The following is a 22723-nucleotide window of genomic DNA, read 5'->3' as shown; positions in this document are numbered from 1 at the left end:
AATTTGCTGGGAAGTGGCGGTGCGGTCCCCTACGGCACTGCGTAGGATCCTACGGTCTTGGCGTGCATTCGTGAGTCGCTGCGGTCCGGTCCCAGGTCGACGGGCACGTGCACCTTCCGCCGACCACTGGCGACAACATCGATGTACTGTGGAGACCTCACGCCCCACGTGTTGAGCAATTCGGCGGTACTTCCACCCGGCCTCCCGCATGCCCACTATACACCCTCGCTCAAAGTCCGTCAACTGCACATACGGTTCACGTCCACGCTGTCGCGGCATGCTACCAGTGTTAAAGACTGCGATGGAGCTCCGTATGCGACGGCAAACTGGCTGACACTGACGGCGGCGGTGCACAAATGCTGCGCAGCTAGCGCCATTCGACGGCCAACACCGCGGTTCCTGGTGTGTCCGCTGTGCCGTGCGTGTGATCATTGCTTGTACAGCCCTCTCGCAGTGTCCGGAGCAAGTATGGTGGGTCTGACACACCGGTGTCAATGTGTTCTCTTTTCCATTTCGAGGAGTGTACATTCACTGAACTAAACATTTTATTAAAAATACTTCACCTGTGCAGCGCAAAAATATTCTTCCTATCGCGAAATGCTGAACGTAAGCGTGGAATGACAGTGTCACGAGCTACGTGCAATATACGCTGCCGATTTATTTGACAATGCAAAACAATTTCGTGCAAACATAAATGAAATAAGCATTTTACTAACTATGATCTGATAACCACCCAAAGCGCAAAACATAAATTTTGTCTCCCAAAAATAAAACAACTTTATCTTTTATTGAACTATGCGTTCAATCTGAACAGATGTAATTACAGTGGATGATGTGGTAGAGCGTGCACTAGAAATTCGACGACGTATATCGTGCGGAGTATATTTTGTTTCGTCATAGACTGCATCTGTGAGTGCTCAGCAAGGACAGAAATAATGAGGCGTCAGATGGGGGGGACCTCGCAGGGTATTTCACAACAAATTTTGTCCTATCCAATATCCAGAAAAGAGCTCATTCAGTATTTGAGTCGCAACACGGGACGTTTGAGCTGGACAAACCGTCGTGTTGGAGCGGTCGATATCCAGCGGTACCTCCTCTAGAAGAACAGGCGGAATGTTCGTCAAGAGTGTGCGTACGAATGTCCATTTAGAACACCTGAGATGAACAAAGTTCGCACAGTGTTATGTCCTATAATGCCACACCACAAATTTACGCTCCACAGCCGTTGATGTAACGCCTGACGAAGCCGGTGTGGATTTTCGCCTGAGCAGCAGTGCATGTTATGCAAATTTACATTAGCGTGGTAGGTAAACGTTGCTTCATCGGCAAACAGCACACGTTTGAAAAACGTAGAGTCGTCTCTCAGCTGCCGAAGGGCAAACCGACAAAATTCAGTACGGCATTCGAAATCATGGTCGTCGCGTGCCTGATGCAGCGACAGATGACAGCGATAGAAATTGCGTCGATGCAGGATACGAATGACGCTCATCTGGTTGATTCTACATTCCTTGGCAAGAAGTCTCGTACAAGTGTGCGGATTCACTAGCTTCGTAGCCAGAATAGCTTGTTTTGTGATCTTTGTCAGTTGCAGTCTTCTTTCTTGTCCTCTTTTTGACGTTCAAGCAGCCTGTCCGCACTAGCATCTTAATAATACGGGTAATTGCCTGACGTGTCGCACAGTGGCGATCCGGACGGATACTCCTAAACGCTGTACTGCATTTCTATCTACATCTAATTACACTCCGTAAGACACCTAACGGTGTGTGGCGGAGTGTACTTTCGGTACCACTATCTGATCGTGCGAATAGTGCGTGGGAAGAATGATTGTCGGTAAGCCTTTGTGTTGACTCTAATTTCTCGAATTTCCTCCTCGTGGTCAATACGCGAGACGTATGTGGGAGTAAGTAATATGTTGTCCAGCTGCTCCTGAAAAGTGCTGTCCCGAAATTTCAATATCGTTCAAATTGCTCTGAGCACTAAGGGACTTAACTACATCTACATCTACATCTACATTGATACTCCGCAAGCCACCCAACGGTGTGTGGCGGAGGGCACTTTACGTGCCACTGTCATTACCTCCCTTTCCTGTTCCAGTCGCGCATGGTTCGCGGGAAGAACGACTGTCTGAAAGCCTCCGTGCGCGCTCTAATCTCTCTAATTTTACATTCGTGATCTCCTCGGGAGGTATAAGTAGGGGGAAGCAATATATTCGATACCTCATCCAGAAACGCACCCTCTCGAAACCTGGCGAGCAAGCTACACCGCGATGCAGAGCGCCTCTCTTGCAGAGTCTGCCACTTGAGTTTATTAAACATCTCCGTAACGCTATCACGGTTACCAAATAACCCTGTGACGAAACGCGCCGCTCTTCTTTGGATCTTCTCTATCTCCTCCGTCAGACCGATCTGGTACGGATCCCACACTGATGAGCAATACTCAAGTATAGGTCGAACGAGTGTTTTGTAAGCCACCTCCTTTGTTGATGGACTACATTTTCTAAGCACTCTCCCAATGAATCTCAACCTGGTACCCGCCTTACCCACAACTAATTTTATATGATCATTCCACTTCAAATCGTTCCGCACGCATACTCCCAGATATTTTACAGAAGTAACTGCTACCAGTGTTTGTTCCGCTATCATATAATCATACAATAAAGGATCTTTCTTTCTATGTATTCGCAATACATTACATTTGTCTATGTTAAAGGTCAGTTGCCACTCCCTGCACCAAGTGCCTATCCGCTGCAGATCTTCCTGCATTTCGCTACAATTTTCTAATGCTGCAACTTCTCTGTATACTACAGCATCATCCGCGAAAAGCCGCATGGAACTTCCGACACTATCTACTAGGTCATTTATATATATTGTGAAAAGAAATGGTCCCATAACACTCCCCTGCGGCACGCCAGAGGTTACTTTAACGTCTGTAGACGTCTCTCCATTGATAACAACAACTTCTGAGGTCATCAGTCCCTTAGAACTCAGAACTACCTAAATCTAACTAACCTAAGGACATTACACACATCCATGCCCGAGGCTGGATTCGAGCCTGCGACCGTAGCGGTCGCGCGGAGTGCCTAGAACCGCTCGGCCTCCCAGGCCGGCCCCGAAATTGCAATAGTAAATCTCTCTGTCATGCAGAACGCGTCTCTTGTAACGTCTGGAGTTTGTTTAGCATCTCCGTAACGCTGTCTCACCAGCTAAACTATCCCGTGACGAAACGCGCCGCTCTTCGCTGGATCTTCTCTATCTCCTCTATCAGCCCTGCCTGATACGGATCCCAGATACACTCCTGGAAATTAAAATAAGAACACCGTGAATTCATTGTCCCAGGAAGGGGAAACTTTATTGACACATTCCTGGGGTCAGATACATCACATGATCACACTGACAAAACCACAGGCACATAGACACAGGCAACAGAGCATGCACAATGTCGGCACTAGTACAGTGTATATCCACCTTTCGCAGCAATGCAGGCTGCTATTCTCCCATGGAGACGATCGTAGAGATGCTGGATGTAGTCCTGTGGAACGGCTTGCCATGCCATTTCCACCTGGCGCCTCAGTTGGACCAGCGTTCGTGCTGGACGTGCAGACCGCGTGAGACGACGCTTCATCCAGTCCCAAACATGCTCAATGGGGGACAGATCCGGAGATCTTGCTGGCCAGGGTAGTTGACGTACACCTTCTAGAGCACGTTGGGTGGCACGGGATACATGCGGACGTGTATCGTCCTGTTGGAACAGCAAGTTCCCTTGCCGGTCTAGGAATGGTAGAACGATGGGTTCGATGACGGTTTGGATGTACCGTGCACTATTCAGTGTCCCCTCGACGATCACCAGTGGTGTACGGCCAGTGTAGGAGATCGCTCCCCACACCATGATGCCCGATGTTGGCCCTGTGTGCCTCGGTCGTATGCAGTCCTGATTGTGGCGCTCACCTGCACGGCGCCAAACACGCATACGACCATCATTGGCACCAAGGCAGAAGCGACTCTCATCGCTGAAGACGACACGTCTCCATTCGTCCCTCCATTCACGCCTGTCGCGACACCACTGGAGGCGGGCTGCACGATGTTGGGGCGTGAGCGGAAGACGGCCTAACGGTGTGCGGGACCGTAGCCCAGCTTCATGGAGACGGTAGCGAATGGTCCTCGCCGATACCCCAGGAGCAACAGTGTCCCTAATTTGCTGGGAAGTGGCGGTGCGGTTCCCTACGGCACTGCGTGGGATCCTACGGTCTTGGCGTGCATCCGTGCGTCGCTGCGGTCCGGTCCCAGGTCGACGGGCACGTGCACCTTCCGCCGACCACTGGCGACAACATCGATGTACTGTGGAGACCTCACGCCTCACGTGTTGAGCAATTCGGCGGTACGTCCACCCGGCCTCCCGCATGCCCACTATACGCCCTCGCTCAAAGTCCGTCAACTGCACATACGGTTCACGTCCACGCTGTCGCGGCATGCTACCGGTGTTAAAGACTGCGATGGAGCTCCGTATGCCACGGCAAACTGGCTGATACTGACGGCGGCGGTGCACAAATGCTGCGCAGCTAGCGCCATTCGACGGCCAACACCGCGGTTCCTGGTGTGTCCGCTGTGCCGTGCGTGTGATCATTGCTTGTACAGCCCTCTCGCAGTGTCCGGAGCAAGTATGGTGGGTCTGACACACCGGTGTCAATGTGTTCTTTTTTCCATTTCCAGGAGTGTACATATGAAGCAGACGGGTAAAATAATAGACATACAATAAAAAACACGGCGAAAGTCTGGTTTCTGTTCGCAAGAGATATAAAATTCACACCCAGCAACAGCATGATTTCTGTTCACAACACTTTGGAAAGACGAACAGCACTGAACATTCACGTGAACACTGCACTAAAAATTTGGAACAAATATGATACACCATAGCCTAGGGCAGATGGGGGGGAACCCGGACAGATGACAGGAAAGGATAGGGGGAGGAGAGGAAAAAACGAAATGGGGGGAAGGAGGGAAAAATGGCTCTGAGCACTATGGGACTTAACTTCTGAGGTCATCAGTCCCCAAGAACTTATAACTACTTAAACCTAAGGACATCACACACATCCATGCCCGAGGCAGGATTCGAACCTGCGACCATAGCGGTAGCGCAGTTCCAGACTGTAGCGCCTAGAACCGCTTGGCCACCCCAGCTGCCAAGGGGGGAAAGGAGCCGATGGAGCACGAGGACCCATAAGAGGGAGGCAGGTGCTGGGTAGACGCGACAGGGAGTGGGGAAAGGCAGAGGAGGGGTGTATAAAAGGAGGGGAGGAGAAGGGAGGCAGAGAGAGGTTAGGTGGGGAGAAAACAGAATGGAAGTTGGGGGAAGAGGGGGCCTGGGGAAAGGTCAGAGGAAAGGAGGGGAGGTGAGGATCAGAGTTGATAGGACGGATAAATGGAGGGACAGAGGGCATCATCCAGGATGGGGAGTTGAGGGAAGCCACCTTGGGAAAGGAGATGAAGGGTGTAGAATGGAGGGTAATGAGGACAAAACAGCAAAGGTGTGGGAGAGGGCGTGGATTGGAGAGGAGAGGAGCAACCAGGGTGAGAGGGGGATCGAGGCGGTGGGAGGTGTAGAGGATGCAGATATGTTCGAGGAATAGGAGCAGATGGGGGAAAGGAATGAGGTTATAGAGGACCAGCGTGGGTGACAGGAGGCGTATATGGAAGGCGAGGCAGAGTGGATGGCGCTTGAGGATCTGGAGGGATTTATAGAATTTGGGGGGGGGGGGGCATATATCCAGGCAGGACTGGCATAACAGAGGATGGGACGGACTAAGTATTTGTAGATGTGGAGGATGGTGACGAACGTCAAGTGTAGCAGCCATCTTGAAGACATGCTGTGATGGCATCACTCACGGGTTCCCGTGAACTAAGTTCGAAAACAAGCGGGAAGGAATGTATCTTCACACTTAAATTTTCACACATGCAGAATGAAAACTGTATTTTTGCAAAGATAGTGTCCATTTCTTTTGGAGTGACCCTCGTAAAACCGACCAATTGCAGGGACGGGTTCCTGACTGGAAATGAAGGAAAAAGTTCTATTAACACGTATCCGGAAATGCATCGATAGTGCGGTAAATGGCGCTGGCGAATGGCATTGCCTCTGGCCAAGAGCTTTGTGTTCCTTGTGTGTGGCAGGCCATGTGATTGACGCAGCATAGTGTAAGCAGCGGATCAGTGTGGTATTTATGCCGGGAATAAGCCGAGATGGTGTTTGTGTGCAGCCAAGCAGATGGAAACGGTCGAGAGGCAGCACGGCTGTACCAAAACAAGTACCCTCACAGACACCAACCACATTACGCAACATTTCAAGCCCTTTTGTGCGTTGTGTGATACACGAGTCCTTTCGGACAGACGAACGTGCAGGGAAATGAAGGACTGCGAACGCCAGATTTTGAGCACCAGGTTTCATAGGACACTGAGATAAACTCTAGTAAAAGCTCCAGGAAGTGGCCTCTCAGTATGGTGTAAGCCAAAGTACGATTATTTGCGTCCTGAATGACAACTGCTACTATCCTGCAATACCACTGAGGTCACTTTTAACGACCGTTGTTCAGGGACGATATATATTCATAGGATATTTTTTCCTCCATTTTCAGTCAGGAATCCACCCTGCCGTTTATCGGTTTCATCGCGTATACGATGTCTCTCCTCAGGGTCTCTGATGGTACGGCAGGTGTTTGCAGTTTCTTTTTTGCATTGTTTACCTGGAGTCAGCCCAAACAAATAGTGCTCCTCAAATCGTTTCTCCGATGCCCAGTGCAGGCAGAAAGCGTCGGTTTGTTTTCCATCATGAGCAAAATTACTTTTAAAGCATAGTTTTATGTGTCCATTCGATTGAGCGGTGCCCAATCAGTCTAGCGCGATATTCGTTTTATTGATCTGTATTAACAGTGACAGTAAAATGCGAAGCAAACCCCGTATCCCTGCAGCAACAGAACTGCCCAGACCTGCGCCGACTTCTGCCGCCTAGCATGCAGCGCTACCGAGTCGCTGATGAATTTCTGTTTACTCTTCGTGTTTTCATGTCCCTGATAATGAATAATGATAAAACTAACATCGCAGTGGTAACACCGGTTCTCGTCCGATCGCCGAAGTTAAGCGCTGTCGGGCTTGGCTAACACCTGGATGGGTGACCATCCGATCTGCCGAGCGCTGTTGGCAAGCGGGGTGCACTCACCCCTTGTGAGGCAAACTGAGAAGCTACTTGATTGAGAAGTAGTGGCTCCGGTCTCGTAAACTCACATACGGCCGGGAGAGCGGTGTGCTGACCACATGCCCCTCCATATCCGCATCCAGTGACGCCTGTGGGATGACACGGCGGCCAGTCGGTACCTTTGGGAACTCATGGCCTGTGCGGGAGGAGTTAAGGTCGTTAATGTCACACTATACTAATTTCGGGACGATCAATAGAATGAGCACATAAAACACAGCCATAAAATTAATTTTGCACGTAACGGGAACAAAAACTACACTTTCTGTCGGCAGTGGGCGCCACATGAACGACTTGATGACCAGTGTGTTGCTAGTTAGTGTCTTAGTGATCGGGAATAGCTGGTAGTAGCCAGGCAAGCAGTAGGTGGTAGCGATTTTATGCAGTTTTATATTATGGAATACGAAATATTTTCTGGATCAGTAAGTTACTATTGTCATAAGCAGTAATGCATATTGTAACGTGTTATGTCATTATTTCGGTTGTTTATGTGAGGGCAGACTGAATTGTTTTGTATTAATTGTTGCTATTATTTCAAAAATACATTCTGAGTTGTTCAAATCATATTCCACTTTCTTCGGAGCTCAAATAATACTATTGAAAATAGTGTTTTAAAGCCCACATTTACTGGAATTATTTCTTGTTTTGGTCCACATTATTGCCTCTCAAAATACAGAAAGCAAAGAGCTTGTAGTAGAAAACGTATGTTCCACAGTATCAAAGATAAAGATGTGCTGGCATCTCTTAAGGTATGCGCTCTAGAGCCCCTGTTTACTAGACTTGCCCATGTTTACTACTGTTATATCACAGGAAACTGACCATTCCTCCAGGGACACTCTATAAATAATACCATCATTTGCAGACAACTTTATGGAGCCTCCGACGTTATCCACTAGGTCATTTATGTATATTGCGGAAATAATTGGTCCTAGAACTTTCTCTCTGGGTATGTTTCAGGTTTCTTGTACTTCTGAGAATATCTCTCCGTTAATAACGACTTGCTGTGATCTCTTTACTAAGCACTCTTCAGACCAATCACAGAGCTGGTCTGATATCGGTATGCATGTGCATAAGAACCGGATTTTTCCGGGGCTGATAACTTGGGTTCTGTTGGTGATAGAAAGGTAGGATCAAGTGTTCCGGATAGCCCTTGGGCTAAGGACAATTTCTATCACCAACAGAAGGATCATCTTATGGTAACTAGCCTACAGTACAGCGTCAAAGTTTGAATATTACACGGTTTCCCGGCTTAGGAAAATGGAGCAAGCCGGTTAGTTCTTCCCGCATTAGAAGTGGTCTACGGTGAGCCTTAAGGGTATGTTGAAGCACCATATAGTTCGCTGACGGTTTCCGAACAATCCCGGAAACAGTGTTTCTCACCATATTTTGTCCGTCAGCAGCAGATATCTGAGTAGCTAACCAAACAAAATTGTTCAAATTCCAGCGACATATTTTCTAGTCATTCATCTTCTCGTTTTCAAAAAAATCCGAGCCACGGATTTTAGGGTGGCTGTGCACAGCAAACAGCTGAAATCCTTAAGATATAGTCCTACCATCCCGATATCGCATACCCTTGAAAATTTATTGATATCGTTACCGTTTCCGAGATACAGAAGTTCAAAATTACGCTACTTGTGCAAGTAAAAGACATATATAAAATCCGGTGTGAGGAGAAAGTGTAGTTTATAAACTGGCGTAACACGGAGAAATGTGTTGTAAAGAGTCTCCGTTATCGTCAGAAGGTTTCTAGCAATCCCGTGTTGTAACACTGAAGCACATGCAAAAATTTTTGTCCACATAAAATGCTGTCTCAGGTGTAAAATTAGTTTTGTATTATTTCAAGTTCACATAAGTGAAGTATCAAAACTTTATTGATCCATGAAGCTCTTTTCATATGACATGCCCTGCAGGAACAGAAAGAAGAAGAAGACCAGCAGAAAAATTCTCTTATAGGTGCACAAGAAAGGCACTCTTTTAAAAGACTCTGACTGCCATATTCCACCTTCTTCGGCATATTTTCCTAAACATTTTGGCATGTAAACATATTCTCCCTTTTTTATGGTTTGAGAGAAGGAGACGTAATAAAGAAGTGGAAAAGTAATAAATACTCGGAGATAGGAGACTGGATGTGGCATAGATAGAGCGGAGGAGACAGTAGCAGTATGAGAGAAAGACAGGCACACGATGGCAGTGAAACATAGTTGACAGTATAAGTAAAACCGTGCAGGAGACAGTGCCAGTTACAGATGAAATATGATATACAGGACATAAAATCCCGTCTGAGGCCTGCGATCATTTTTATGTTAATAATTGGCAACCAATGCTGTACAATCGCAATAAAGTCATGAGATGTTCAATTGACTCTTTTATTATAACATGTTACGCGTTTCGGGATTCACCCATCTTCAGACATCACAAACTTCAACTCCTTCGCAACCAACCAGGCGTACGCCCTTGACAACTCAAAGAAAGTGTCCAATAGCATATGACTACAACTGCGACACAAGCAGTCTTGAAGCAGAGCGTATACTTCTGCTTCAAGACTGCTTGTGTCTCAGTTATAGTCGTATGTTATTGGACACTTTCTTTGAGTGGTCAAGGGTGTACTCCTGGTTGGTTAGGAAAGAGTTGAAGGTTTTGATGTCCGAAGATGAGTGCATCCCAAAACGCGTAACATTTTGTAATAAAAGAGTCAATTGAACATATCATGACTTTATTGCGATTGTGCAGCATTGGTTGCCAGTTATTAGAGATGAAATAAACAGAAGGAGAAATTGAGAGTTGGTGAGAGCCAGTGATAGTGAGAGACAGAGTCTATGACAATAGGAAAGAGAGTATGACAGTGAGAAGAAACAGCAGACATGGGAAGGAATGAACGGATTAGTAGAAGTAAGAGAGAGCAAAAGGGATGAAGTGTCAACGAGAGGAGACATTATTAATAGAACAGAACGGAAACAGTGGCAGAGACATACAAAGAGATAACGAATGAGATTAAGGCTGAATGAGAGAGTGACAATCGGCAAGTAGGAGTGGATGGGTATGAACTACTTACAGCAATAAACTAGTGGGATGCGAGTTTCATATTACAAAGAGCTAGAATATGTTCGCATGGCAAAATGTTTATGAAAATTTTTAAAGGAAGGTAGTATTAGGGAGCTGGTAGCCCACTTTTCGGTCAGAGTCTCTTACACGGGAGCATACTCGGTTTTCCGTGCTCCAAAAGCGGCGTTTTCCCGCTGGTCCCGCGTGAGACTATTCTGATGATTAGGCGACGTGCGAACGTGTATCGAACGCATTCTGGAAGTCAGGAAACAGAACGACCGTATCAAGTGGGTGCAATGGAAGAATAGAGGGTGTTGGGTTTCATACGATCGTTTTCCGCGGATTTCTACAGAGGCGATATTTGACCTCCATTACGGTCACAGTGCACCAGCGTGGAACGCGACTCAAAATTCTACGACAGGCTTTGTGAGCTGACTTTTGCTGCTTGTGCAAGAGTTGCAGAAACCTTTTATGAAATAAATGAGGTAAGATTTATCTTGTCACGTTTGGTAGTTAACGTTCTTCTTCTTTGTTTTGTTTTATTTGGCTATTTGAACTGCTCCATGGCACGAGTCCCAGCGCAAGTATCAAGTGCCACGTCGAGATAGGAGGCTCGTAGTGCCGCCTAGGGCAAACCGCGTTAGAGAAGCTAGTCGCAGTGGTGTATTTTTCCGGTGCGCCGGTGGTCTGTTTCAGTTTTTTTGTTTTTCTTTTGCTTGTTCCTTTCGTCCCGTTACACCCGAAGCTAAGCCAGCCTTCCGTGTCCCCAGGGGCCTCACTGCCTCATTCCCTCTTGCTCTCCTCGACTCTCTCTCTCTCTCTCTCTCTCTCTCTCTCCCTCTCCCTCTGCCTCTCCCTGTCCATCCCCTTTTTATGCTTCCTTCCTTTTGCGTAGCGTCGCTGTCGCGTGCAGTCCAGCGTCCAACGTTTTCTGTTTTTCAATTAATATCGGCGGCCGCGGCCACAGCCGCGCCGCAGCCATCGCGCGCAGGCAGAATTCATTTGGCCGACATCTACGCGCCGGCAGATAACTTTGGCGCTGTTCCACAAATTTTTCACCGCTGTGCAGCTGACGCGTCGCCAGCTTCCGCCCGCCTTCCCATCCTGCCGGAGATCACTTTTTGTTCCTCCGCTGGCTATCGGTCTCTGTCGGTTAGTACACCATGGATAACGAATCACGTGCTGACAGAAGAAAAAAATCGTTACTGGGGTGCCACAGGATTCGACGCTGACTCTACTGCAGATCTCGCAACGGACAAATCTCTTCTTGTCACGTTGCAGGAAATCATAAATACTAAACTAAACTACTCCCGAACAGGCCATGAAGGCCCAACGGGACCGACCGACCGCTGTGTCATCCTCAGATCATAGGCGTCACTGGATGCGGATACAGAGGGGCATGTGGTCAACACACCGCACTCTCAGCCTTATGTCAGTTTCCGAGACCGGAGCCGCTACTTTTCAGTCAAGTAGCTCCTCAGTTTGCCTCACAAGGGCTGAGTGCACCCCGCTTGCCAACAGCGCTCGGCAGACCGGATGGTCACCCATCCAGTTGTAGCCCAGCCCGATAGCGCTTAACTTCGGTGATCTGACGGGAACCGGTGTTACCACTGCGACAAGGCCGTTGGCAATCATAAATACACTGCCGAAAAAAATCGTAACATCGAAAACAAATTAATGTAGAGTTATGAAAGTTCTGGAATACCTTTGCCTAGGTAACATATTTAAGTGATTAACATTGCAAGATCACTGGTAAACATAAGCGCGAGATAAGCCACTTCAATGTGAAATGCTGGCACATTAATAACCGGTGTAACTGCCAGAATGTTAAATCCAAGCACGCAAAGGCGTAGGTATGGTGTTGTACAGGTGGCGGATGTCAGTTTGTGGGTTGTAGATCCACGCCTCTTGCGGTTTGTTGGTCAATACAGGGACGACAAGTGCTTTTTGTGGCTGAGTCTAGAGTTGCCATCCAACGATGTCCCACATGTGGAGACAGATCTCGAGAACAAGCAAGCCAAGGTGACATGTTGGTTTATAACAGCGTGTTATGGTACTTGAATTACGTAACCATTACAGAACCTCTCCTCAACCTTTCGATACTGGCAATATTCTACCTGTGTTTCTGTAGAGTAGTTAACATATTTCTGTCACTACATTAAGATTTGATTTCATTCATGTAGAGGTACTTTGATAGATCGATATGTTTATATTGCAATGATATTATTCTTAGGTGAATTGTTTCTTTTGTCACTATGATCATTGACGTACTTGTAACTCTGATTTTTGAGCGCGTAAGCGGTTATAAGGGAGTCAAGTCTGGGTCGTCATGTTTAAAAGACGCAACTTGTAGTCAGTTTATGAAATGTGAACTTTAACAGTGAGGAAGATATTTTCAAGTATGTTTTATATTGTGAAGTGACATTGCAACAAAAGTAATAAAAAAAGAAGTGTAACCTAAATTCGGAGTGCTGATTACTTTTTTACATCACCATTGTGCTAACTTGAAAAAGTTTAATCTTCAAGAATGGTTTATGAAACACATCTATAAAACTTTTGAATGTCGCAGAGTAGCACCTAGGCCTCTTTGCATCCCAGCTTGGAATCATCACTACCTAGATTTTCGACGATTGAGACATGAATTCACAACGAGACCAGCGTGGGAAACACGAAAAGATGAGTGCCTAGTATATCCATTATTTCATTAAATGACTTTATTAACTGTGCTCTAATGACACCTGCCTCATAATATAACTTTGATGTTGCCCGAAAATTCAATATTTAGCAGCGTGAGCAACACTACAATCATAATTAATATATTACCTTTGTTGTGGTAGGGTTGTTAGAAGCGGTATGTGGGCGAGCGTTATCCTATTAGAACTGGATTGCTGTTGATCAGTGACAGCACAACAGGTCGAATCACCGGACTGGCGTACAGTTTCGCGGTCAGGGTGCGTGGGATAACCATAAGAGTACTCCAGCTGTCATACGAAATCGCACCTCAGAACATAACTCCAGGTGATGGTCTAGTGTCTCTAGCACACATACAGTTGGGTGCTGGTCGTCAACTGGTCTTCTTCTAACCAACACACGGCTGTCACTGGCAAACGGCAGAACCAGCTTTCGTCAGAAAACAGTACAGACCTTCACTCTGCCCTCCAATGACTTCCCGCTTGACGCCACTGAGGTCACAAATAGCGGTGTGTTGGGGTCAGTGGAACGCACGCTACAGGGCGTCTGGCTCGGGGCTGTCCTGCTGATCGCTGATAACGACTGATTTCAACAGTTTGCTGCGTCACTGCAGTGCCAACTGCTTCTCAGATTACAGCTACGATGGGCCAGAGCAATACGCCGAACACGATGGTCTTCCCTCTCGGTAGAGCAAAGTGGCTGCCCGGAGGCAACGCCACCTAGACTACAGGCATGCGCGCACACTTGTGACGTCACATACTGATGGCCGGGTCTGTATCGGAACGCTCGTGTTAAGCACCCTGCAGCTATACGAACTTTACTAGTTTTAGAGCTGAGACCGCATAGGGATTCTCGTGCTTTCCTCTTCTACATGGCCTTGTAATGAAAGTATGGAAATTAATGTCATTGCGTAAAGTAACTGAACATAACTGCCCTATGTTATTTCAAGATGTAAAATTATTTTGACGATTTGCCTTAAATACGCGTTTCTAGGCTTGAATACAAACTTTAATTTTAAATTCTGCCTTTTACCTCAGGAGCTACGTTTTCTTGCAGTAAAAAATCGGCTATATACAACAACAAGCAGACTTTTCGGTTTTAAATAAAGCAGCTGGAACTCCTACAGAATTTAAGAATTTGTTTCCCCGGCTATTTTCGTAAATTTTCCTATCCACTTCAAAATTGATGACCTCACACGGAAGTCAAATTATTCGACGAATTGGAGCACCTCCTGACAATGTTTAATAGATAAAAAAACCCGAAAAAGTATTTTATTTCCCTGTTTCTCCAGAACTTTAGAACCTTAAACATGAAAAGATTGTTTCTCTTATATCCTTGACTGAAATTCGTGTCACAGAATGCTGTTAATTTATTCGCAATGCACTTACCTCGAAATTTTGCTTTCTATACTGCTTAATCTGTCTAACATTGAATTTATTAAAGCAATTTTCTATGGTAGTTTACTCAAATTGAAATTATTTCCGAATAGCTGCGTATGTAATACTGAATAAAATCATTCTGTAGCTCTTGCAAATAAAAGTACTGGAAACTCAGTAATCTGGTAGGAATTATATGGAATACTAAACAGTTCCGAGCCACACAAATTAATATAACTACTCTGTGTGACAATAGTTGCAAATATGAGAGACATTTCACAGCAACAATTGTCCAGAATTAAGAAACAAATTATAATGGTACATGATACATAACTGCTTTTAAAAACAATGTGGTGCAATGGAAACAAATAACACGCGGTAAATTTTTTGTCATTTACTTACCCGTGAATGACGCGTAGAGACAAATTCATGTCTGTGAATAGCTGCAATCCAGCGATTTCTCAACTTTACACATTTGGGAAATCGAAGCATATGCACTTTCATGCAGTTTTGGGATTTATAATTTCCCTGGCAAAAAGGAACGCAACAAATGTGTCCCATACTTCGAAGAACTGTAGGCGAATACTGTATGAAATATATATCAGTTTCACGGGGCACACACTTTCTACACAAAATACACGCCAACAGGTTTGCCGACTAAAGATAAGATGGCCAACAGTTTGTAACGTCACGTACCAATATGGCCGCTGTGCGTAGGCCTTGTATCTAGAAGGCTTTGCCGGACTCCGGTCTTCCTGCGACCGTACGTTCCCGTGACCGCTGCTGCTATCAATCATGTACAGTGCGTACATTCCTGCTAAGTCTTTGTGCAGTATCCATCCAGCTTCTCGTAGCCCTATTACACGACCGCGGTCATACTCAGCAACGTGTTGTTAAAGACGTCTTCGTCTGCTTAAATGCGTTCTTGACTAACATCAACTCATCACGTCCAATCTCAAAGGTAACTAACGCTTGCGACCGTTGCAGCGAATATTTAAAGCTTACCTGCTTTGCATTCTTATGCGAGAGGCGCGAAATCTCAGTAGACATCATCTTTCAGATGTAGAAACACGTCTTCCAACGTCCGTTCATGTCGCACAACTCCTTCCTGGTGCCGCAATTTTTTGGCGTATCTACTCTGTGTAAGCGGTTGTTGTCAGCTGTAAGATCTTTCAAGAACTTTTCAATGTATACACCATCTAGACTGGCTTTTATTGACTACTCAGCGACCGATTTCGGAGCGTACTGGACCACTTTCAAGTTACATAAACACTGATCAGCTGAGCACTACACAATACCTTCCTATGCAACACGTCTCCGGCATGACATGCAGAAGGTGTAGTAAAGGGATTATCTGCTACAGACGTTTTACATTGTCTGAAGATAGCGGATATTGCGCAGAACTGGTTGTTCAGTAATAAACAAAGAAAACAGTGCATCTGCTGTGCATACAGGGAAATTCGTAAAATAAATAATCCTAACGTAAAGAACGATAGCAGTTAGTAGTAGAATCTGTAATTTATTGCAGGCCTACATTTCTACTTTAACGTAGTAATCAACGGCTTCGGTATGGTTATACCATTTATAGATAACGTCAGTTGTCAGATGTTTACGCTCTGATACGATTATGACTATATAACTTCTCTGATAATGCATCGATGACGTACATGTTAAAGATTTGCAATAAACTACAGCTTCTGCGACTATCTGATGTCCTCCTTTACATCTGAATATTCAGCGGTCTCTATGCACCAATGGATTCCAATTTAGTTACAAATAATTCTGTTTTGTTGACGATGATTACTTGAAAGTAAAGGATAACAAATACGCGGAGGCAGAAATAACAGTTAAATGTTCAGCGGAATAGCTGTTTGTTTAACTGCAAATGGATTATTAATTAACAAACAACAATTCATTCAGGGTCGTTCAGCCGTAACTTAAAAAAACGGGGACAAGGTAAACTGTGAAACTTAATTCAGAAAGTTTCTAGATCTGCATCTTTAAATGAACTTAAAGAGGAACTCACATTCCATACTCCTTCCTCCACGATAACTCTCAACAACTTTGATTCTTCATGTAATTATTAATTTATGTGTTTCGAATGTCGGAATGTTAGGTACCTTAGAAAATTTTCATTCTTGTAGCTTACACAGAATTATAGTGATATTCTACATTTATATGCACGATACCCACAGTACAAAAATTTACACTAAATATTATATGTTCCACATCTTCGAGCTTCCTGGAAACAATTATTTATTCCCCTAGACAGACAATACATTTGCTTCTTTCATGTGACATATCTTTAAAAACAATGCAGACAAATTGTAAAGGCGAAGTAAACTCTAACAGTCCTATTCGCAATTTCTCCTTCTTCGGTACAGAATAAGGCAAATTATGGTCGTAGAAATGTTCGAACGCCTCAGTTGTGAATGAGCGGTAATGACAGTAAGAGTAAGTTGAAAGACTAATTGAATTTCATTTCGGTTGATAGCTTCTTTTAGACCATGTAATAATTTTCTGAAAAATCTCTCACTCTCTTTTTGAATTTGTGTGTGTGCGCCTGCGCGCGCGTGTCAATTAACAATTTTAAGAACAAGGTTAAGTATTACGTAAGTATAAATTAATACGTGTTATTTAAATCTACTGCATGTAGATGTATCTTCTCCATGAAAATGTATTATTTTTTAAAAACAGTTTCCATGTTTCACACCTCACCGAAATGACGCCAAAATCAACAGTTTCACATAAGTGTGAAATGAAAATAAACAACTTAACGTATATGTAATTCTTCTGACTGAAAATCGCTAGCTGTTGGTCAAGTCCATCAACCTTCATCTCTGCAGTATTCACAAGACTAAAAATTAATGTTATCCTTCGTTCATCACATTCATTCCAGAGGATTAACTTTATGGTTTCCAAAAAGCTTTGTTATATCTGAGGTTGCGGTGAAATATTCATTGTTTAATGATACACTTTTAGCCTATTGCTAGCAGTGACTTCACTCAGACGAGGTAATATTGTTTCCTCTATGACACAATATTGCTTTGCGTATAGTTGTTACACGTACGTAAAATAAAATATAGTTATCAGATAGCGAGTAAATGACGGAAGTAGAAAGTCCGGTATGTATCGAATCTTGTTGAAAGAATTGTTTATCACGTGATGCGTATATCATTCCTTTACGAGCTGAAGTTCTTTACCTAAATTGGTACTAAGGAATTTTTTGCTATGCCTCAAACACTTGCTACGTCAGTTCAGTACACTGTTGGCTTGGGACTAGTAAGGCGGTGTAAGTTTTCCATTGCATCCAAGAGAAACTCTGTGGGTGATAAATTTAGAGACAAGGCAGTCGAGTCATGGCTCCGTAGACTCCTGAGGACGTATGTGTTGCCAGCGACAGCTTTCGGTCCTGCATTATTCTGTTATCCTGATGGAGCATGACAGGTTGTAGCCTGGTGAGCATTCACCCCTCTTTCAACTACCACTAAGTCAGCTCCTTTGTCATATCCAACTGCTCCCCAAACAGTTTACAAGGACGTGTCAAGATACGGGTCTCTAAAATCGCTACTTCTTGTGATCTTTCACCATGCTGTTTATGAATCGATTGGGTCGATCTAACGACTGATTCATTCCTGAACACTGTGGAATGCAGCTGAATGTCTCCTTGGACATATCCTTCAAGTTAATCATTTCATTTTCGTCAGAGTCAGAAAGGTGGCCATACTATGCACTACGCGTTCTTCGGGTATGCTGTGTTGCGATTTCCACTTCAAAAGTCCGAGTAACGTTATACACGCCCAGCAGACGTAATTACTTCCACATCTACAGGAATGATTTTTGCTGTACTGAAAATAACTTCACTTAGGGATGAAATTTTAGTTAAGGTATCACACAGGCATAGAAATATTGACTCTTCAGTCTTGTGCGATTGTATTAGGTGTTCGTAGTGTAAAACGTTCCAGTTCTGTCCATGAATACCCAATGATACTCGTCAACGGAAAACAACGGTTTGTTTCCCGTTACAAACATCAAATGAAATTTTTCGTGACCATTGGATAGAGCTGTTCCACATCAGCCTAGTAATATATATATATATATATATATATAGTACTACTCAGGCACTGCTCAAAGAATGATTATTATTCGTATTTCACTGTCTGTCTTAATTGATCTAACATTAAGCTTAATACCGCACTTAACTAATTTTGGGGCTCTCTATCGATTGATCACATAAAATTCCACCTCGAAAAAATATTTTTTCGTCAGGTGGAACAAACCGACACTTTCCGTTAAAATTGAACGACGCATGAAGAAATGATGAGCAATATTTCTTTTAGTCGTCTCGTAAGGGACGGCTTCTCTGAAACTGTGCCCCAGCATATTTTAGAATAGTTAATGCTCATTCTCCTTGACGAAATAGTCGATTACTAACGGTGCATACAAGAACTGCAGTCGAGATTCAATAACTCCAGTGAATGTTCTTTTTTTGCTTTCTGCTCATTTCTCTTTCGAAGTACGGTGGAGAGACTGCTCAATTGAAAGCCTATGGGCTGACTAGCAATAGATACGGATCCTTTTAAGAGAAGTTGCCTGCCATAAAATTGTTCCAAGTCCGAGACGGGGGCGCAGCCACAGGTAGGCGAACAAGCATACTGTTCCCTATCACTCCACGTTACCCAGACAGGACTTAGGATGGCCGCTTTCTGTGGAAAAAACATATAATTTTGCGAATCAGTCTTTTAGCAAGATAAGAGATCTCTTGCCTGGTGTTGATGCTCAGAGGAGAGTGTGAATATTCGTTACGATGTTGTGAAGGAATATTTAGTTTCAATTTTCAGAAGCCAGAGTTCCGTATTGTTCTTACTGTTATTTTTTCGTAGAGCATGCAGTTCCTCTGCTGCACCTGCTTGTCAGGCTTTTGATAGATATTTAGAAAATTGTGCCGTGAAGTGGGAGAAATTTTCTGCCTTCATGCCTCACCTAAGTACTATTGGCTGTAAAGAGCAAACATCGTAAGAGTGGGAGATTGTTTACCATCTTGACTGGAGTTTGACTGAACGGAACTTGAAACGTCTGCTGCAATTTCTGTCTTACGAGTCTCTACTATGGCAAAAGGCAGCCGAGTTATAGAACGTTCACAAAGAGGACACTTTGTTAGGCTTTTGCAGAGCAAACACTTCACGCTAGGAGAGAACAGAAAACTTTAGCTTCTGGGAGATTGTGTAGCAAAGACTTGGCGCTGGTTGACTGACAATACTAGCCTTGCAGTTGCACAGAAAGATGTTGTCACTTGAGCACTGTAGACACAGAGAGAGACGAACGCAGGACACACATCCACTACTTCTTCTGCCTTCTACATCACGTGGTAAAATACACCATCGTTGCAATCGACAATTCTGTAGCGAATCGGCATGTGATCACTCCCTTCAGGAGCCAGTTATTCCGTTTAAATACCTCCGGGCCAGGTGGTAATCTATCAGTATGCACTTTGGAGATCTCGATGGTTTTACATCCTATTTTTCCATATTCTGATTATAAATTACTAAGCATGCTCGCAGTTACTGGTCGTATTCGTGTATTTCTGCATAACTTTGCGTTTACTGTGGTCACCCACCTGTGCCAAGGTTACAGTTCACTATTACATCTACATCTACATTCTATATTTATACTCCGCAAGCTACCCAACGGTGTGTGGCGGAGGGCACTTTACGTGCCACTGTCATTACCTCCTTTTCCTGTTCCTGTCGCGTATGGTTCACGGGAAGAACGACTTCCGGAGATCCTCCGTACCCCTATGTTCAAATATTTAATGGTCAATTGTTTGTATCAGTGGGTAACTTGTGTGTTTTACTTTACGATAAAATATCTTATGTTTTAATGACCGCCTGTTTTTGTTGTAGATTAAATGCTTACTCCTCTGATTAATATGCCTGTGTGCATGGTACGGTACACATTTTGTCATGTTTGATTGGGTCATCTATACCCATTTCCCTTCACTAAGACCTTCACGTTGCATATGGTGAGGGTTATGGATGACGGTCAACCGGCATACACAAATTTCGGGAAGGCGTTTGATAGGATGCCCCATTGCAGGCTATTAACGAATGTACGAGTATACGGAATAAGTTCACAGATACGTGAGTGGCTCGAAGACCTATTAAGTAATAGAACACAGTATGTTGTCCTCGATGGCGAGTGTTCATCAGAGACAAGGGTATCGTCAGGAGTGCTCCAGGGAAGCGTGGCAGGACCACTGTTGTTCTCTACATAAATGAATGATTTGGAGGACAAAGTCGACGGCAATCTGCGGTTGTTTACTGATGATGGTATGGTGTACGGTAAATTGTCGAAGTTGAGTGACTGTAGGAAGACACAAGACGACTTAGATAAAATTTCTAGTTGGTGTCATGAATGGCAGCTTGCCTTAAATGTGGGAAAATGTAAGTTAATGAGGATGAGTAGGAAAAACAAACCTGTAAAGTTCGGATACAGTATTACTAGTGACCTACTTGACACAGTCAAATCATTTAGATATCTGGGCGTAACTTGGCAAACGATATGAAATGGAATGAGCTGTAGTACCTAAGGCGAATGGTCGATTTCGGTTTGTTGGGAGACCTATTCTTGAATACTGTTCCATTGTTTGGGATCAGTACCATGTAGGATTGAAGGAAGATATCGAAGCAATTCATAGGCAGGCTGCTTGATTTGTTACCGGTAGGTTGCAACATCATGTAACTGTTACGGACATGCTTCGGGAACACAAATGGGAACACCTGGATGGAAGGCGACGTTCTTTTAGGGAAACACTATTGAGAAAATTAGAGATCCGGCATTCGAAGATGACGGCCGAGCTGTTCTACGACCGCCAATACACACTGCGAGTAAGAAACACGACGATAAGATACGAGAAATTAAGGCTCATATAGACGCATATAGGTAATAGTTGTTCCTTCGCTCTATTTTCCAGTGGAACAGGAAGTGGCCATTAGAGGTACAGGGTACTCTCCTCAACGCACCGTACGGTGGTTTGCGAATTATGTATGTAGATTCAGAGAAAGATGCAGATGACAGTATTATCTCCCTTAATTAACTTGCATGATCCTTTCTCTATAAACCAAGCGGAACCTACACACCACAGTAGGTGTCAGTTTCATTGTTGTTGGGTATGGTGCACTGATGCTGCTTGGGAGAGGCCACTGTGAGATATGTGACCGACGGGTGCACCACTGTGGACTGGACGTGGAGAGGCACGGATGGTGGCAGGAGTCAGCTGGTCCCAAGTAGAGTAGACACACCTATCGGAAGCTGGCGGCGAATCTGTGGCTGGTGTCTGTGGCGTGCGTGATGTGGAGTGCTGATGGCTCTGCCTAAGCTTGCAGGGTGGACTGTTAGTGACGGGGAGTTGCCGGGGGGGGGGGGGGGGGGAGGGGTTTGCCGAAGAAAGCAGTTCTCAGTTCTGTCGAAACTCAAGTCCAACACCTGCACCAGGTTGGTGTGCGCATCCACATTGGGCGGATGGATACACCTCTCAGCAAGGGCGGTGTTGGCATGTGGACAACAGTCTGTTCGACCAATCGTTGTTTCGTCTGGTGGCGAAAACGGCGCTGCAGGAAGCCGAGGGCTGGTCTTGAAAGCTTGGAAGGACAACAATAAGAGTTTACTGACGATAATGTTAGTGTCCTGGTGCTCTCATGTTCGAAGTGAGTCATAGTGTTTCATATGAAGATCATTGAGTGATATTATCTTTAGCTTACTTCGTCTGTTAGTTGCGAGCATTGGGTTATGGCTTTTTGTGGCTACTACACGTGGAGCTGTGCTAAGTATACAGGGTGGTCCATTGATCGTGACCGGGCCAAATGTCTCACGAAATAACCATCAAACGAAAAAACTACAAAGACGGAAACTCGTCTAGCTTGATGGAGGAAACCAGACGGCGCTATGGTTGGCCCTCTAGATGGCGCTGCCATAGGTCAAACGGATATCTACTGCGTTTCTTTAAATAGGAACCCCCATTTTTTATTACATATTCGTGTAGTACGTAAAGAAATATGAATGTTTTAGTTGGATCACTTTTCTCGCTTTGTGATAGATGGCGCTGTAATAGTCACAAACACATGGCCCACAATTTTAGACGAACAGTTGGTAACAGGGAGGTTTTTTAAATTAAAATACAGAACGTAGCAACGTTTGAACATATTATTTCGGTTGTTCCAATGTGATACATGTAACTTTGTGAACTTATCGTTTCTGAGAACGCATGCTGTTACAGCGTGATTACCTGTAAATACCACATTAATGCAACAAATGTTCAAAATGATGTCCGTCAACCTCAATGCATTTGGAAATACGTGTAACGACATTCCTTTCAACAG

General features: G+C 44.6%; 1 pseudogene; it reads right to left on the bottom strand.

The window, feature by feature from the left end:
- Window positions 1–11790: 11790 nt before the first annotated feature.
- Window positions 11791–11907, bottom strand: LOC124614535 (annotated as a pseudogene).
- Between the last annotated feature and the right edge of the window lie 10816 nt (window positions 11908–22723).

Source organism: Schistocerca americana, chromosome 4, assembly GCF_021461395.2.
Source record: "Schistocerca americana isolate TAMUIC-IGC-003095 chromosome 4, iqSchAmer2.1, whole genome shotgun sequence".
Lineage (NCBI taxonomy): Eukaryota > Metazoa > Arthropoda > Insecta > Orthoptera > Acrididae > Schistocerca > Schistocerca americana.
This window is presented reverse-complemented; position numbering and strand designations above follow the sequence as displayed.